Raw genomic sequence first — 20,901 nt, forward strand, 5'->3', positions numbered from 1 at the left:
TTTACAAGTTTTCTGGAGGCTAATCAAATCACAAAAAGTTCCTTGACTTCCTACAAACACAGGACTGACTGTAATTTATGTCAAGGTTTTTAAATCCTTGTTCACATTTCTTCTGAAGCCCATTGAGGTAGAGGCCTCAGTTTCTGTAGCAGGTTGTGAAAAATCCTACAATAAAAGAGATGTGTAAGGGCCAGTCCCTTTTTTAGCCACACATTCAAATGTTTGCCATGGTAAAAACAAAAGCCTATGCATTCACCTCAGCAACTGTCTGAGAACACACAGACAGTGTCTTCATCATTTCCTCCACCCTAATAATATACTGTAAGTAGGCCAATATAAAGCATAACTGTTGTAAAGCAGGTTATGTTTGGTGTTTTGTCTGCTGCATACTGACCTCTGTGTGGGAGACTGTGTGCATGTGTGTTGGCTTCAACAGGGACATGTATTTCCCTCTACTGCAGAACATTCAGTCTGCCATATTTAAAACTTAAAAGTAGTAATGTATTGCACACGTAGGCTACCCAGTGTTACTTGCTAAGAGGAGCCAGCACCAGGGTCAGATTGTACAGCACCTGTAATCCCATCCATAATCGGCCGTCCCTTATTGCCTACTCAGAGCCAACTCCTCCGCCAGTGTATTCTTGAGGAGTGGCCCTCCACCAGTTTTCTGAATTTAACTCTTTATTTCTGTTTGCTGCAAACAAGTGTTTGTGATAAAATGTTCACAAAAATAATAAAAGGTTGTGGTAAATACCTTTTTGAATTATATTTTTATATGTTGTCTTTATCTGCTGTCAAGAACGTTTGGAGTTGGGGTTGCATCTAAAAATCAATGAATATTAATCTTTCTTAGTATATACATGCACATTTTTTATATATTATAAAAATAGGCTAAAATATAACATCATTTTACATGAATAGCCTATACAACGTATTTGTTTAACTTACACATTAACGCAATCAGCAATCTTTCTCCAACAGTCTTATCTTCTCTTTGGCAGCAGACCGTATTGTTTCGAGCTTGAAATACATATTTAAATTCATGGTAATTCTGAATGATTATCTCTTGCCCCTCCGCGGAAAAATATATCGCTCTCGCTCTATACATATCGAACGCGATTGGTTGTTCGGTGCCAACGTGACTTTGGTATGTGCACGCGCGCTTGGAGTAATCATAGCTTAAAGCTCAAAGCCTGAGTTGACAGAGAAAGTTGATGAGCTGCGTCATGGTACCAATAAAGCCTGATCGCATCGGTTTGGTTTTGTCGACTCAAAACTAATCCTGTAACCCCGAGTTTGTTCAACTACCATCATGGTACAGGCCCCTGATCAGCTAATCAAATCCTTCAGGCTTATTTGAAACCTGCAGGTGTGTGTGTGTTGAAGCAGGGTTGGAACAAAACTCTGTAGGGCTGTGGCCCTCCAGGAACTGAGTTTGACACCTGTGCTGTAGGCTATAACGTTAGCTTACATCTGTGATGGTCAGCTAGTCTGGACAGGGATGGAAAAGCTGTGCATTTCTGCACAACATAGTTTATCGTGAAATTTTGTAGAAATTGCTAGCTGATTTTTAATCAGTAGCTGCTTTCAGACCTAGGTGTCCGCATGTTCTGCTTCTGCATATGTCAAGCGTTTGGGCCGTATATCTGAACAACATAACCGGCCAGCTGGAATTCCGAACTTAGCCGGCTGTTATACCACTCCCCTCCTAGTATTTCCGACGGACATTATGTAAATGAGCTCGCATGTACTGCGGAGTACGTGTATGAAAGCAGTTAGTGTTCCGGTTAGGACGGGAATATTGCTGTTCATGTAAATATAGTCATTGTTACAAGGATATTTTATTGTCACGTGGAGGGATACTGGGTGTAAGGCATGCAGATAAATGCATCTAATTGACAGCCTATACTGTGCATAAATGTGTGTGTTGGGGGGGGGGGGGGGTCGTCTTTTTACAGTGCATATTTACATAAGCTTTAGGAAGTAAGTAGGTAGTCTACATGTCGTTTCTTACACCAACCACTAGAGCTACAAGGAGGGAAGGAGAGTGAGTTTATCTTAGCACATTTTGTTTAACAGGTGCTTGTGTGGTAGATGTGAGGCTATGCCATGAGCAGTGGAGAGTGTGTGTTGTAGGGAGGTCGACGCCTATTGGCCCCTTGTCCAAACCCTAGATCCCCCAGAAGACATTACCTGCCTCACACTCCATCCAGGGTTTGAAGCATCCTGTCTGAATCATTTTGTGCTGCAGATAGCATACATGAACTTCAGACAGGAGCATGGCCCTCTCCAAGCCAGCAGACCAGAGTATGTTTTGAGCAAAAATTATTTCACACTGCAATTTAAAGAACCAGCTTTTCTACACCAAAATAGTAAATCCTGTTAAGCAGGTTTTTAAACTCAGTGGTTTCCATATACTTACTATAAAAACAATTTTGGTGTTGTGTAGTACAGTAGAATATCAGCCAACAGGACATGCAATATTTACCATTGGAATTGTTTACTATGAAAACATGGTATGATCAGAATGTAATTATTTCACAATCTCCACCACAGGCAGTTCCGATACACAGCATACAGGCAGGTTGTCTGCTGGGCGTACGGAATACTAGGCAGGGACATTAGGAAAGCCATACCTTTGTGTGTTGTGTCAGCAATAAGGAGGCAGTTTGCAGAGGAGGGTCAAACATACAAAGGTTTCCAGTGGCCCCGCTTGGAAGACGATTAATAAATCCATAGTGAAACAAACTGTACTGGTAAAATTTATCTTTTATTACACGTTAAAGCGTGAGTGTCGTGCCAGATGGAGGCTGACTGCCTCATCCTTGGCAACCTTCTGGAGGGAAGTGGTGAGCACTCTCTCCCAAAATCTGAAAACAAAATCACAACTTTGAACTTTAAAAAATGTAGTCCTTTCATGAAAATCCCCCATTCATGCATTATTTATAAGACTGCTAATCTTTTCCAAATCTTTTCAAAGTTGTCCCGAGCTGCATTCCCTCGCATGTGCCCTGTTGATACCAGCTTCACAGAGAGAGAGAGCCCCCGTCGCGTGTGCGCGCACTCTCTCTCTTCGGATGCCAGGCGAAAGTGTAAAGCATTACTTGGATGCGTTTTGGAGACGGTGAAGTCTTGTTTACACTTTTTGCTCCGAAGAGAGAGAGTGCACGCGACAGGGGCTCTCTCTCTCTGTTTTTTCTTACAGTTACACATGCACACTGTCACAAGCAAAGCGCAGCAGTTCATCTATTACTCACCGATCAAATAAAGCTTTGGCGGGACAATAATTCACTTTGGCGGGCGCTAAACCAAGTTCAATGCAGGAAAATTCATGCGTGAATTTAACCGAGTAGTAGGCTAACGTTACATGAACCTGCATGCACTCGCACAAATGCGACCACATAAAATTTTAACTCGCACATTCTCAGAAAATGGTCGCAGTCTGGAACCCTGTCTTATTAGTTCAATAAAATAAGTGTCAGGAGGCTCATGTGCAGCCTCACGGGGTGTAACAAGAGTAAGCTGACGGCAGCTAACGTTAGCAGCTAGGCGGGCTTTCGAGCCTTGCCTTCATGGTGCTAACGTTAACTTCTCAAACTAAGTCATGCCAAGACTAATCCATTATAACATCAAGAAAAATACATTTGCAGAAATTACATGCAGAGCTACATTTCGATGCAACAATTTGTATAAAGAATTATAATAAGACTTACTGTGCAAAGCTCCCGTTTTTGGCGCGCAGATTCTCTGCTAGTGGTAACGGACTCTTCCCTCCCGCCAGATTTTGCTGGTGGACTTGCATGCACCGATGGGACAGCTCCATTTGCCAGCCTAACCCACTCTCTTCGTCGAAATCCCATGCGAATTTCCATAAGATCTCCTTGGTTGTAGTTGTCCGGTGTGAAGTGTTTTTCACATACCACCGTGTGTCTTGTCACAGAGGAGGCAGCGAAATTGCTTCTCTTTGCCTGGACGAAACGTATCCAAGCACGGAAATCTTTGCGTTTCTTGTTTGGAAATCGGTGGACCCGATGACCAGACAAGTTGGAGTTGTTGCATCCAAAACAAACACAAGAATTCACCATTGTGACAACTCAAACATACTATATAATAACGATAATGACAAGCTCTCTTTTCTGTTACCACCTCTCAGACTAAGTAAACCCACACTGAGAACCAGGTCCAGGGCAGCAGCGCCCCCGCCTATGTTTGCCTGTCGTTACGTCATATGACGCGTTCTCTGGAAAAGGGTGGTTTTTTGAAGCCTAGCTTAGAATAGGTACACTTTTTTTCTTAATTTCTGCCCGTGGGTGTTGTAAAACATATATATTCTTATGTATGTCTTTTTGAATTGACATTTTCATACAAGATTCTGTATAAATGAAGTTATAAAATTAAATTCAAAGATGGCCTTTAAGGCTAATTTAAATTTTAAATTTGATTAATTGTGCAGCCTTACCTTGCTGATGTCATCATCTCAGATGTTTGTTGTTTCAAATACCCAACAGAGACACACAAATAGGTCTGTTCAAGTTTTTAAAGCATTTTCTCAGATTTTCCAGCTTCAGCCAAGTGACGATTTCGGAACTGTCACATCCATAACGGAAATCCGTCACATCCGTAACAACGTTCTTTCCTCATAAACGAAAAAGTGAAAACTAAAATAAGATAAATAATTTATGTTTTATAGAGAGCCAACACTTATCCCTTAGGTTGGTATTATTTCTTTTGGCTTGTGCATTTTAATTCGCAGAATTTCTACAAAGTATGTTGTCTCCCACAAACTCACGTCTTTTTTTGTCACGTCCGTAACGCATGTGTATTTCCCTCATATTAAATATAAAACACATGTGTAGAATGATATTTTTCTAATGTCTGGATTCCTTTATTAAGGGAGTATGGACATATAACATACATTTAAATATATTGGTATTAAATGCATTTTCTGAGAATTTATATTTGACGTTTTACCTGCAAATGTCACGTCCATAGCACTGTAATTGCTCATTACTATTTTTCCCAACATACCAATCAAGTATGAACCTCTTTAATCCCAGTAACCATTATACTGATAAAAAATAAATAGATTCTGCCTTCTCTTTCCAGTGTTTGAGACTCCCACGTCCACCGCCTCTGATACTACTGCATGTGAGACTGACACTGCTTCCAAATGGCAATGCTTCTAAAACCGTCATTCCAGCAGAGACTGCCTCTGATACTCACAACGAACCTGATATTCCCAGTGGATCTGGAACTGTCAGTGCAACTGCTACCGCCTCAAATGCTCACACTGCACCTGATATTCCCAGTGCCTATGAACCTGGCACTGTCACTGCCAATGAGATTGCCTCTGAAACCCACACTGAGCCTGATATTCCCACTTCCTCTGGGACTGCTTCTGAGGCTGCCTCTGAAACTACCACAACTGATACTACCTCTAAAAGTCCCAATGCACCTGATTTTTCTACTGTTTCAGACACTGCCTCTGAGACCTGCACTGCGCCTAATTATCCCACTAGCTTTGAGACTGCCACGGTTTCTCAACAGACACTGGATCTGATACAGTTTTTGTCACTCCCTGAAGACTTGAACCCCTTTTCAACCTGGACGGCAGGGACGGCAGGGAAATCTACTCCGAGGCAGAACAGTCAAGTGTCCATAGATTTCTGCTCTCAGAAATTACATCTGCTGAAAGTCCCGCACACCAGTCCTCTGAGCTCCACCCAGCAGCTGCAAGGAACATCAAAACTGGAGACTGTGTCTTAGTCCAATTCAGGGCAAACAAATCTGTCAGACTTGTTAACAACCAAGACCAGGTGGCACTGGAAATAAGGTTTTTAAGAAGGAATAACAGAGATGGATTTGTCTTCATCTTACCTGTGATGGAAGATAAGGCTTGGGTGACACCTGACCAAGTGATTGAGACTTTCAACCCAAAAATAGACAACAGAGGGAGGTATCACTTTGCAGAGGTGGTCTTTGCAGAATAGGAAAAGAAGAAAAGTCATCTTATTAATCACATTTGTCCTCGTTTGGGACATATTTTTCATTGTTTGTTGTTTTCCCTTGATTGATCTTTTAACTGATTTTAAATTAGATAATTTCAACATCTTTACAATATTTAATGAGATGTAAAAAGTTAAGATTCTGTCTGCAACCAATTTATTTATTTTATTATCTTAAATTTATAATGATTCATGTTCATAAGGGATCAATACTGTATGCTTACCTTTTCTGTTTTTGTTGCAACAGAATGTTCAGTGATATTCAGTTAGCCTAGATGTTGACCTGTAGTAAAAAAAAAAAAAAAAAAGGCAATTATTTCGGTTATGTTCACAGTAAACAAAATAAATGAAAATACTGTACATATTCACTTTATGCTCACCTTTTTTGGACGTCTCTTTCACATAGATCGTCTCCTCTTGACATCCAAACCATAATGCAAACACATACATCGGGCCTGCTGAAATGAAGTAATCATTGTGATTTTGACTTGAGACAATAATATTTCAATTATTCTTACAATGCATTGGCTAATATTGCAATAATGTGGCTATTTTGAAGCACGATTGCTCATTCAACAACGCAAAATCGGTATAAACATTGCGATAATTTTGACACAAAACATAATATTGCGATCATTGTGACACGATTGCGTTTTGCATACTGCTCTCCAGAGACTGTTTGTTCTATATAGACACTAGGCCTACACACTTTTACAATCGGACAGCGTTTCAATTTACCTTACCTTGGACTGAGGGGAAACCGGCGATCTCGACTCCGGAGAATATAGATGTGAAATATAAAATAGCTGCTGATGTATCTTAGTGTAGCAGGGTGACTGAATCCACTAATGAGGATCTCATTCACCTGTGCTTAATTTAAGCCCCCGCCCCTTTCTTGTTTGATATAAGGGATGTGTGTTTGCCACATGGCATGCGTTGCCGCAGGCTTGGACTGTAAGCTGGCTTTCTCGTCTCACAGGTATGAGTAGCCGCTTTTATATAACAAGAAGAAATTGACCGTGGCTGATTATTTACACTTTGTTTTCGGTGGCATTGATTGCATGTCATTGATAGCATGTGTTCCTGACTGAGCTGCTGATATGGTGTGCGACTGCAAAGCGGTTTGTGCGCCGGGATTATTCTGCGGTATGTAAGATTTTAGACTTGTGTGTTAATAATTTGCTCCTGTTTTTAATATTATCTTTCTGCTCGGCAGGCCCCCCTGCGTAACTGACGGTCTCTTGGGCTATTCATGAGAATCGAGTATCAATGCTGAACTGTGATCGCGTATAATTGCGACTGCGTCGCTGTTTTGCCTCGACGTTCATCACCATAACAACTATTAACTGCTGTAACTCTGTCGCACGTTGCTATTGAGTACTGTGTATTCTTCTGACTGTGCAAGTTGGCTGGTTGTCTCCTCTGGCCGCCGTCTATTGAATTCCATTGGTTTGAAGCATCTTGTATGAATGTATGTTTAACTGTGGGTAATGTATGGTTGTATGTTTGATTTATTTGGTTTATTTCAATGTCAACTTGTTTTTATGTGGTACTGAGTCCTAATTATGTCAAGTGGTTTAGACCTTTGAAATATTTGACTTGTTTTATTCTTTTGGATTGTATTCATGTTTTGTGTTTCTCATTTTTTGTCTTTGTTGCAGGAGCTGGGGGTTTCTGGAGGGTGAAGGCGACGCTGCCATTTGTGTGGTGTATTCACACCTAGTGCTGTGTTTTCTGGCATTTAACCCTTCACGTGTGTGTGTGTGGGTATTTGTAGTGGATTATTTAGGCGGGATTGTTTTCTAATTTGGCAGCCGGCCCGGATCTCCAGATACCTCTGCTCTTGATTGTGTTTTTCTAAATTGCGTTTGTTATTTAAAGTGTATGAGTAGATGCAAATTGATGGTATTCATTTATATTAATGCCAAATGTGAGTTTTTAACATTGAAATATCTAGCTATTTATTATTCAACATTGACGAGCAAAATAAACTTTTCTATTTTTCTATATAAGTCTCATGTCCTCTCACCCACTCAAAACGAACCTGTGTGCTCTTAGGGCTATTAGTTCCCCGGTTTTCCGGGGTGGAGCAGTCGATCATATATTGCCATTTCTGTTAAAGGTGTGGTAAACCCTTTCTCAATCTTACACTCGCACGGCAACGCTACATTAGCAATTCTGTATCTTTCGGGGTCTAAAGTAGCCTAAACACCACATTATCAAGCAATATATCATGCCCGAATTGAGTTTTGAACATGCCCAAGCTGGTTAAATTTTAGCAGCATGAGAGACATGCGTGAACGGAGGCTAACCTATAACACGGTGATTTCAGTTTAAATTTGATTAATTGTGCAGCCTTACCTTGCTGATGTCTCCGATGTTTGTTTCAAATACCCAACAGAGACACACAAATAGGTCTGTTCAAGTTTTTAAAGCATTTTCTCTGATTTTCCAGTGTCAGCCAAGTGTCGATTTCGGAACTGTCACATCCGTAACAACGTTTTACAAATTTGTTTTATAGAGAGCCAACACTTATCCCTTCGGTTGGTATTATTTCTTTTGGCTTGTGTATTTTAATTCTCAGAATTTCTACAAAGTATGTTGTCTCCCACAAACTCACGTCTTTTTTTTGTCACGTCCGTAACGCATGTGTATTTCCCTCATATTAAATATAAAACACATGTGTAGACTGATATTTTTCTAATGTCTTGACTCCTTTATTAAGGGAGTATGGACATATAAACATACATTTAAATATATTGGTATTAAATGCATTTTCTGAGAATTTATATTTTACGTTTTACCTGCAAATGTCACATCCATATTGCTCGTCTATTATATTTAACGATGTTTTTTAACATCGCTAAAGTTTTTTTTAACGATGGGTTACACTTCTTCAGTCAAATGGCAAACCAACTGCTGTTAGCCTAGACAGACACTCTCCAAGCTCCTCTACCGAGATAGGTCTGACTGCAGAACCGCAGAACCATACGTCATAGCAGTGTGAGGACGACAGCGCCAGCCTAACAGTCTGATGCCGGAAGTGGGCGTGGCAAGGCATTGCTCTACTTCCGTGTTTTGGAACGTTTTAAAGTTTAAAACAACATTATAACGACTTTGTTTTAAACGACTTAATTGAAAATATATAATTAAGATTGATTAACAATATTATAAATTGAACAAAGCTTAAAACAATAAAATAAATAATACAATGAAAACAAAGCTTGAGAGTTTGAACATTTTATTTAATTGAAAATAATTTTAAATAGTCAACCAACATAGACCATACACAATAATATGATGGACTGAAAACACAAAAAATATTAATTTAAATAAGTTTTTTCCTCTGAAATATAAAAATAAATCACACACTAGCTGATTTCTAATTAAATAAAAATACAAAATCAAACTAAAATAAATTATATAAAACAAAATCAAACCAAAGAAAATAAATCTTATAAAAGTTATACAGGCACACATTTACAATAATTCACACTTATCCCTGTTGTGGGTTTAAATGTTTAATGGGATGCATTCATAAATATGAAATATTATTATAACAAAATATAAATACAAATATATAATTATTTGTGTTTTGTTAGCTCAAGTTTCAGTGTGCATTGTTTTTGCAACCTTTAGACGTTAATGAAGATAAATTAATATTTTATGGCTAAATCATGCAGAAAACCATTAAATGTGTACCTTGAAATGCAATGCAATTCGCTTTGGATAAAAGTGTCAAAATGCATAAATGTAAAATAATATCTATTGCCACTGTATATTAAAAAATAACTTTAGATGTTCATACCTCCATGAACAACAGCTTTTTTGAAGTGGATTTTAATATGATTGTTCAATTTGTCCCGTCTTGTTGGTTTAAAAATACAGCCATCACAAAATGGACAGTGAACATTTCTGCAGCATGTTGTGCACTGCTCCAAAGGTGGTAGCGCTGACCCTCTCTGAATTGTTATGTGGTTCTTTAGATAAAATAAAATACAATTAATGCAATTCTCATGGTCAGAAAATTTAATAAATGCTGTAAAATACAACGCCAACAACAAATTAAATCACAAACCATGAATATGTAAGTGTAACCCAACAAAGTGATACTGTGATATTGTTAAATATTAACTTACAAAATACTTCGTTTCAAAAAACTGTTCAGTACAGAACCGTTTTGTATAAGCGTATAACATTAAGTATATTGCATCCATCAAAGATAGAACTTCTTTTGACCTCTTTCTCTTCTTCTTTTCCTTGTTCTACCGTGTGCTCCGCCATAGTTAAACCTTTTACTGTCTATCTTTTACTGTATTTTACTGTCTAAACCCATAGACTGTAAAAATCTAAACCTTTTACTGTCTAAACATGAACTCCGTACACTTCCGGCATCAGACTGTTAGGCTGGCGCTGTCGCCCTCACACTGCTTTGACGTATGGTTCTGCTGTTCTGCAGTTGGTTATTGTTGCCTCTACCCAGTATCAAAGCAATTTTTAATAAGCAGGAACAATTTCCGACTTTAAACAAATACCCATTTAAATGCTTAGGGTGTTTGCGTTGCAAAAATGTACAGGGAGACTTTAGATTTTAAAACGTTTTTCTCAGTCAAATCATAAAATGTCCTATTGATTCAATAGAATGTGTGAGCTCACTAGGGAATACCAATATGGCGACGCGGTGGCTTCACTGTTTATGATGTCATGAGCTATCCATTCATTCTATATAGATCAGTGGATGTGCATTAATCTCCCAATTTGCATAACTTGTTTGACCATTTAAAATGGCACATAAAAAGGTCATCTGCCCTTTTCTCAACTGTAAAAAGAACATTTTTATGTGAAATCATCTTTCACATCTCACATCAGCAGGACACAGAGTTTTTGGAGAACCCTGAAGTAGATTATAATGCATGTGACCATAGACATGAGAGTCTTATGCATTTTAAGGCTGAAGATTATTCCAATGATTTTCTGATGATGCAAGCTAAAATGCTGCTACAGCCACCAGCTCAGGGAACAAACTATAGAGTTCTGGGAAGGCTGTCAGTGACAGGCACCAAAATAAACTACATAGTCACTAAAGAGAAGGATCATAGCAGAAAACATGTCTAACTATATGTTAAGAAGCCTGATTAGGGGTTTGTATATGCTCTATCGAAATAGCTTATAGCTATTTGTTATACTTTTAATTTAGAACAAAACATTTATAAATCAGAAACATATTGGTTTTACCCAAAGGTTTGTAAAGAGGATCTCCCTGAGGAGGTTAGAGAACAACGACCGATAAAAGCAAAAATAAGCATTATCTCTGCTCTACATTAAATGTTTGAATTTAGTTAGTCGTCTTTTGAAAATCTTTCCATACTTTCGTTTCATGTTTTTTGAAACTCTGTGTGGAAACAATGGTCTTATCTTTCTTGTCAAATCATCAGTTACTACTGGAAATGCTGCTCCAGTCTTCCAGTTTTTAATTTGCTGGCGAATGTGCTGAGGAATTGTCTGCCATTTTTGCAGTGTCCAGTATTTCATTTAACTTCCCCACTTCAGTTTTAAGGTGGTAAATCTTTTGTTAATATGGCTTTAAATATTTCACATGCCAGCAGAAGGCAAGCACGTTTCTCATTGTAAGAGTATGTAAAACAGGTATGTTTAAATGTCATTGCAGAAGTGTGGCAAATTCTCTCATTACATAAATTTTAACATCTTTTTACATTAACATTTTTAACATCTTTTAACATTTACATATTTTGTGTCGAAGCACATAATGTAGTAAAGCTTATTTTGCTTAATTACACTACACTAGATTAACATAATCCAAGGCAGGAAACTTCCGAGAATCATGTTCACTCAGCAAATCAGTAAGTACAAGGTGTTTGCAGCAATGTCCTCTGATTCATATTGGGCAGCTACAAAAACTTTCAGATGGACAAACTTTGTAGGATAGACCAGGGGAGTTAGTGTAAATAACCTTTGCCAACAAGGTAAGCTATTTGCACTTGGTATAAATATACATTGAAATAATAATAGCTTGACGAAACATCTTACCTTTTTATAATCTTATCCAATTTGGCTCGACTGATGAAATATATATTTTTAATTTTATACCGAAAAATTCTCAGATGCTTTGGCTCTGAGGGCCCAATACCTACTGGTGTATATATATATATATATATATAATGATATTATGTGTGTGATGAGTATGTATGTATGGTTGTGTTTAGTATTTTTTTAGTGGAGGAATGTAGAAAGAAATGGAAAAAACTCTGTGACACATATAGACAGGAGGTCAATAAAATGAAAGATCAAAAGAGAAGTGGGTCACCAGCAGTGGAAAGGCTTTCTCAACCCTTTCATGGAGGCAAGAGCCACCAGTGGGGAAGCCCATTATGGTAACTGAAGGAAAATGCCGACCAAACTGGAGCCAGTCAGTCCCAGCGAGCAACCATTGAGGCAAGAGGAGAGCTTGAAAACACACAAAGGGTGTTACAATATGAAATACAATGAGTATTTGAGAATTGCCTCTTGGCTGCATTGAACAGGGCTGAGGCATCATCCACACAGGATTGTCCACCGTCAGAGGAGCCAAATGAACTATTTATTCACACAGTCCTCGTTGTACTCTGTAGGTAGTTGTGTAGATCAGCCTTTCTCAAAGTGGGTGCCCCCTGACTATGTCAGGGGTGCCGCCAAAAAATTACGTAGGCTAAAAAAAATTCAATAATAATAAATAAAAAAATATCATATATCATATATTTGAATTTACATAAATACATTCTTCTTTTTAACCCTTTCGCACGTACGATTACACCGGTGTGATCAGTCTAGGCTGGTCCCTGGAGCACCAGTGTGGCTAGAACGGTCAGTGCATCACGTGATCAACTGCTAAATTCAAATGTGCTTTCGTGCGTTGGCTGGATCTGAGCCAGAAACAGGCGCGCTCAGCTGTCATATATCACAACTTTTCAGTGTTTTCATCCACATAATGTTTGTTTTAGGTTTCAGACATAAGTACTAAAAAAACAATACATTTAGAGTTTGTAAAATACACACTGATGTCAAAGGAAGAGGCAATAATAATCCTTTCCATTATAATTAGTTTTATTCATATCAGATACAAATTGTGTGAGTAACTTTAAAGTTTACCCTATTCCTCTCCCAGTTCACCTGCCACTTACTTTTATGTATTTCGGGAGAAGTGGATGAATTCACTTGTTGTAACTCCAACAGATCCGATTCTCTGAACTGCGTCTGCGGCACAAACTAACATGGCGGCGCCCATCGTGCATACAGCTCAACTAACGCGATCGTTATAATGGTGTTCAAAAAACAAAACACTTCCACTTGCATATATTTGACAATCGGAATATCAGATATTTCATGCCATATCTAACAAATTTGTGAATATTTTGAATAAAAAAGGAAAAATGACATAAAAGCAGATCATCATTCATTCAGCTCTGTTGTTGCTACGGTGTGTCACGTGACAAACAATGACGCGTCACCATGGAAACCATAAAGTGACACATTCTAAATAACGGTCACCTTGAAAAACTCACGCTGGGGGGGGGGGTCAGCCAGAATATTTTAAATTTACGTGTGAAAGGGTTAAACATATACACGGGTTTCTTGTATACAAACAATACCGGATGCGCGCGCATCCAGGAGGCAGAAAACCGCTAGCTGTTATGCCGAGTTCTGTAAAAGAACATTGTAATTAACGTAGCATTGTTTGTCATTTCTTGTTCACTCAATAATAAACTGCAATTTCAGAGTTGGATCTGTTTGTTTGTGTTTCATATTAATATAACATTATGTAAAACGTCCAACTGTTTACGAATCAAAATCCGGACATACTGTGATGTATGTATGAATTATCATGTTAGACTAAGTTAGTAATGTAATTAGGGTGACCACCATCAAACAAACCAAATGTGGGACGATTATAAGTTTGTGTGGGACAATGTGGGACACCAACACCAAAACATAACCTGAAACTGTTATATAATGTTTATCTAGTTTACTAAAAACATTTGTATTCTGCCTTTCAGCTGATAAAAATTCTTTGTTCTTTAGTTCCTTTCCTTCCAGAAAACACCATTACATCACTATGTAACATAACATGTCTTTATTTTACATGTCATTTAAATTCAACATCACTAAGTCCAAAGGCAGCAGGCATCATGCGCATTTATATATATATAATATTTTTTTTTTTAAACAGTTCTGACCAACTCCAACTAAAACCCAACAAAATAAACAATGAACAAAATATAAAACATGAAATTAGATCATTGACAGTCTTATATATTAAGAATATATTAATTTTTTTAGAAAGGATGTGAATTAAAACAACCACAGTAGGCAACAAGTTGATAAATTCTGTTAAATTTAAATTTACCAAATTATCAGGAAACACATGGAACGAATACACCGCTCCACATTTTGATTGACAGCCGTCACAACCTACTAGTGACCGTGTTTACTCCTTTCCTTTTAACCATTGGATAGGATTTAAAAAACGGCTGTTGTATTTATACTTCTGACGAAGCGCTGTTAAATATAGGTGAAAAACTACGCCGCAACAAGAATAAATAAAACTTACTCTCTCAGCAATGGTGAGATCTTGCCGGATCCCTACGCAATACATGACGATCTTTGGATTGTGGATGACAAGAAGTGGCCAGCAATTGTATGGCCTTATATATAGCCATAATTATCTTATTCAAGCAAGTGTGTATACAAGAGAAATTATTAAAGCGTACAAATCCCTTGATGCCTACAACTACGTGCTATGTGGTCATGTGCAGCTCGTCAAATTTATGAATAGAAAGAATATAACATACAACTTCCTCCTTCTGTCCCACTCTTCCATTTGCCTAGATTTGGAACTACTTGCAACATGTATAATTTAAATGAGCAGATAAAACACAACAGATAGGCCTGCATGTAAATAAATTACGCAACAACTCCTTGGTATTTTGACTTAGAGACAACACCACCACTACTGTATGCTACTAGCCTAAACCCTTTACTCCAGTACGAAGACCGCGGGTCTTTCTGCCTCCTGGATGCGTGCGCAAGCAGTGATGACGTTGCCGAGAAATCCATGTATGAACGGATTAATAAAATTGTAAATTCATTTTAGATAAATAAATAAATAAATATATATATATATATATATATATATATATATATATATATATAAAATTTGGGTTATGCAGTGTTTTTAAATTATATTTTACACTAGGGTGCCTTGAGATTTTATGCACTTTTGAAAGGTGCCCTGACTGAAAAAAGTTTGAGAAAGGCTGGTGTAGATCACAGATGGCCTTCACATTAGAAGGACTGACTCCAATTACACGCCAGTAGATTCGTCATTGTGCTGCAAGTATACCATTCTCACGTAACGCATTCTCAGTCTTGCCCATGAAAGCCTGTAGTTAAACACCCTGTGTTTACCGGGAATGGTGGTACCTGAAGAGTCATCATGTCTTTGTGGCCTCTGATAGGCCAATCTCATCATCACTGATCTTCTCATAACTGCCAACATCTATGATGTGGAAGCAGTATTTGGCATCTACAACTCGTGAGCTTAGAATTATAAGGTTCTATTTCCACCTTTGGTCAAAATTTAGTTTTTGACATAATCTGATCCATTAGGTATTTTTTAATGCCTGTGTGGTGTTATTTTTGTAAAAAAAAAATATTTTATTAGTAGTTATTAATAAAATAAAAAAGTTCCATCTCACAAAACATAAACCGAGTTGGGATTATAAGGTTCTATCTCCAGTAGATTCAATATCCAATCAAAACCCTGAATGAACACGGACGGACCAATCAAAACCCACCTCTTAGCTCTGTAGCCTGGACACAGAGCTAAGGGCTGAACATTAGCCTGGACATTTGAAGCTGGCGATGGCGCCCAAAAGACGTAAATGTACAGACGCCAGCACTAGAAGAGATCGGTAAGTTGAAGCACATATCATTAGCTAGCTAATGTAAATCAGCTTGTTTGCTAGCAAACGTTAGCATTACTAGCTCACCAACAGCTTGCTTACAGTTTTGCACCTGTAAATCTATGTATGTGACAAATAAACATCCTTGTATCCTTGTAGATGGGCAACTGCAGCTTAGCTAACATAACATCAATTTCTAACTTACTCCCCTTCCATAAATGCAAGCTGCTAGCTTTTTAAGATTGCTAGATTATTGGTGCTTTGATAAAAGTTGCCCCATTTATATCAGGATAATAATTAAATTGTTTTTTGTTACAGAAATTATGATACAGAAATGATGATAGTGGTGAAAGTCCTTCAAAGGGAGTGGGAGCGGCAAAGAGGACAGCAGAATCTAGTGGTGGGTACTTCTATAGATGGGTGGAATTTCTGTTGTATTTACCGTGCCTTTGTTTGTACAATACCCAAACTATGTTCTCAGATGTCAAGGGTGGAGGATAAATGAATTACAACAATACATTATTGATTAGAAGTGTGTTTAGAATGTTTTTAATGAAATAAATGAACACTTTTTAAAATGTTTCAGATCACGGAGTGGGTGGGGGTGGAAAGGGATGAAAACATAACTTTCATGATGTTATACAATATTTTGTATGTTTTAATCTACTAAATGAACCGTTTTTAATATATGTAAGATGCTTCCTAAATGTTTTTACAGTACAGAGGAGTGGGGTGTAGTATGTGAAGAAAACATTTTTTGTTTGGCTGTAATTTTTCCATGTCCATGTTCTTTGAAAATAAAAATAACATTTTTTCTTACAAACTTGCTTGGCATTGATGTATACTATACTATTATATATTATATTATATACTACAAGCTGTGTGCTTGTATTATAAATATATAAATTGATTAAAATCAATGGTTATATACATTTATTCTTTGAAATGTGGGGTTTTATTTGTAAAAGTGAAGATAGAACCTTATAATTCCAAACAGAATCAGAGCTCTCAGAATTATAAGGTTCTATCTCCATTTGGGCCATCTTTTTTTTTATTTTTATTTTTTATTTATATAGCACACATAATACAACAGAAGTTGCCCAAGGTGCTTTACAGACAATATAATAAAACACGTATTAAAAAAAAAAAAAAAAAAAAAAAAAAAAAAAAATCTTACAAAATCCCATTTCCAAATGTGCCAGGATTTGGATATTCTATCCTCAAAGTACCTGTAGGGTGATGGTCTTGTTGAGCTATAATAGTAGATTATACTACATAACAGTTTTGCCAGCTGGGATGTAAAAACTTTGATGCTCAATATCTCAGAACAACCCTAAACGGAGATAGAACCTTACAATTCTAAGCTCATGAACTGTTAAAAAGTCAATAGAGAATGTCTCTGGTGGAATATATATTTTATATATATATATATATATATATATATATATATATATATATATATATATTCAGTGTAGGATATATATAGGGGTTCAGTGTGGGATTATAAATAGAAGCCATGTCATGATATGACATTCTGTGACAGTCTGTATTTTGTATTAATGTACTAATATATGCATTAAATTAACTTTATCAATTAAAAACACATTAACAATTCATTACTCACACCCAACGCAACAATGCATTAATAATTACTTTCCTCATTTTAATTAAAGTGTACGCACAATTAACTGTATAATAATTTGTTACCTGGTTTAGTAAATTGTGGCCATGATTTACTAAAACCAGAGAACAAATTTAATTTGTGGCCATGATTTAGCCCAAATAAGAGAACAAATTCTTAATTCATGGGAAGGAAATCATAATTCGTGGTCAGTGGCTATGATATATTTTATCTGCATGTCATGAGCGGGGTACAACACAATAGCTACTGTTGGAGATTTTCCTTGATTCATGTCCAAGTATGTTGTAATGAAAATGACAAGCATGACAAAATGGGTCTGAGAAAGGATGAGAGAATGGAAAATAACCAGCTTGCATCAGCAATGCGAAGTGTCAAAAATACTGTATGAAACAGAGCACCATTGTGTGAGGTTTGACCAATAGAGAAGACATGTCTAAATGTGCCAAGGTCACCAGGCGTAACTGAAGTAAAAAGATAGGTCTGAGGGTACCCATTGGAGACTTGATGATATGAAAAAGGTATAAAAATGAATGCTGAATATTATAACGTCAGATGTCCAGCTGGCTTCTCCTTTGTTGTTTTGTACAATAAAGTAAATTCTTCTGACCTGAAACCTCGACTCCGAGAAAGCTTCTTTGAGACCTGAACCAAAAAGAACTTTGAATTCGCCACAACATAATTGTCGAGCCGAGCCAGGATGGACAAGGGGTCGAGGAGTGACCACGGTGGGCGTGCTGGCAGAGGCCTCACAAAACAAAGGCGCGCCATAAATATAAGGTAAGCAAATTTTGCTTATATTTGTTTTTTGCTGCCCCTGGTAAGCTAGCGCCCGGTTGGTGACTACCTTAAACAAAAGACTCCACCAAAAAGAACCTAAAAGTGATAAAGGAAGGGAGGAAACAGGAGGGTAGGTTCCAGGTTTTGAGAAAAAAAAAAGTGCATGCATTATCTGTTTGTCTGTCCATACGCAGAAGTGCGTATTCCATTCGCATGAAGGTGCATTGTACATGTGTGCGTCACAGTATTTATGCGAAAAGTGCGTGTGCAAGATTATATGTTGTATTGTCCCTAAACGCAGGAAAGGTGCGTTATAACGTGAGAGGCACGTTATTTGTGTACGTGAGAGGCGCGTACCCTCAACGCAGTAGACGCGTTGCACGTGAGAGGCACGTGATTTGTCTGTCTTATATGTTTGTAAGTGTGCATGCAACGCCCAACGTGAAAAGTGCGTTTGAAATGATAAGCACGTGATCTGTAAGTCTGATCTGTTTTTGTTTAGTTGTCTAAAGTCATTTCTCGTCTTAAATAGGAGAGAAATCTATAGTCTGATCTGTTTTTGTCAAAGTTTGTCTAAAGTGATTTTTCATCTTAAGTAGAAGGAGAAAAATCTGTAGTCTGATCTGTTTTTTGTTTGTTTATCTAAGTGATTTTTCGTCTTAAATAGGAGGAGAGAAATCGTTTTGGAGAAAATTAGCATTGATAATAATAATGATATATACAATAAAATATAATTTGTTTTTTCTAAAAACCCAAAGTGCTAGAAATTAAAAGTTAGAAAATTATATAGCCGTGTTTGAGCAGAATTGATAGAAAGGACGGAGACGCAGAGACAAAGTGTTTTTAACTGAGCTCTATGCTCTTGAGCCACTGTCCCGAAATTGGTATAAAGTATAAAACCTTGGCACCGCTCAGTGAGAAAAAAGGGAGTGAGAAAGCTGAGACAGACAAAGGCACATAAAATAAAACTCTCACAAAAATAATTTATTGAATTAGTGTTATTAAAAGTTGAATGGATGATAAAACAAAAATTGATGAGAGGAAAATAAAAAACCAAGGTATCAAGGAACAAATAATATTCCCCGAAATTGGCTTTGTCGGCTGTTTGGCCATTCTCCGAATTGTAATCGATGTGATCCGAATAGGGAAACACAGCCCATATTGTCAAAAGTTTGATTGATTGACTTTGTCTTTTCATTTGTTACAAGAAAAATAGGGAAATAAGTGTGTGAGAGCAGCGCTGTGTGAGTGTGGGAGAGCGACTTTGTGTGTGTGTGTGTGAGGCTTTGAAGTGGGTGTGAGAGTGGTTTTGCGTGTGAGAGCAGCTCTGTGTGTGTGTGTGACTTTGAGTGTGTGTGCTTCAGAGCGACTCTGCGTGGGTGTGAGTGACTCTGTGCACGGATGTGTGACAGTGTGTAAGAAATCCCGGGTGTATGAGTGTGTGTTATAACAGACTGAAAGCGTTTATGTTGTAACAAAGAAATAAGGAGGGAGAGAAGTGATAGAGATAGAGTTTTTTCACCTTTTGACACCTGAAGAAAAGTACTCATGTGGTCTAGAGTGAGAGATAATTATGAGGCAGAGGAGATTAGGTTACAGAAAGAAAGAGAAGATGAAGATGATTGTCAGGGGGCATTAAAACTAACCAAAGGAATTAAGAATCACTTCTGGTTAGAAAAAGAGTTCATAGATAGTGAAGGACAGAGACAGGAGTTAACTGACCAGGGGAAGAATGAACTTTTGAAAAAATTGACAGGGATAACAAATTTGAACCAGGTTGAACGAGAGTGGCTCTTAGTGGATTGACGTGATGTGATAAAAAACAGATAACTCTTGAAGCCCTGAGACCACACTTGAACAGATTTGACCTTCCCAAAACTACCCTTTTGGATTCATTGCTGACAAAATTAGAAATAAAGCTAAATCCATTGTACATCCCATACCTGAAAAGAAATGTGTGGTACACTTGGCCTTGGGGTTTTTGGAGGAGCCATGATTTTGAGGAACATGTATATGGTAGTGAGCTCAAGGCCAGAAAAGTGGGAAAGTGACACAACTGTTAAAGTCGGACAGGGAGGAGAAATCAGACCAGCACAGGTAGATAATTGGACACTGGAAAAACTGGTGGTAGTGGTAGTTCCCTTTCGTTGTCACTCCGAGATACGTCGGATGACGTTGAATGGGGTTTCGCTTAGAAAGCCTATCATCTTTGAGTATATAAAACGAGCCAATGGCAATGAAATGCCATGGGTCTGCAGAATTTGCATAGCGTATCTCCGCCCCACGCAGGGGGTATATAAGGAAGTGCGCGAGCAACATGCAGATATGTTTTCGCTTCGGAGCCAAGTTGATTCTTCACTCCACAGCCAATTCTGAGTTCATCTCTTCACTCTCTTCGAGACAAGCCTCTCTCCAAGTGTTGGTGTGACAGCGAGTTCCAGCGAGTGCACATTCCCTGCTTATCTGTGCAGTGATTTGCCAGAGTTTGTGTGTTCATTTCCCTGGTCGCTTCAGCATT

This window comes from Squalius cephalus (genome assembly GCF_949319135.1).
Source record: "Squalius cephalus genome assembly, chromosome: 4".
Lineage (NCBI taxonomy): Eukaryota > Metazoa > Chordata > Actinopteri > Cypriniformes > Leuciscidae > Squalius > Squalius cephalus.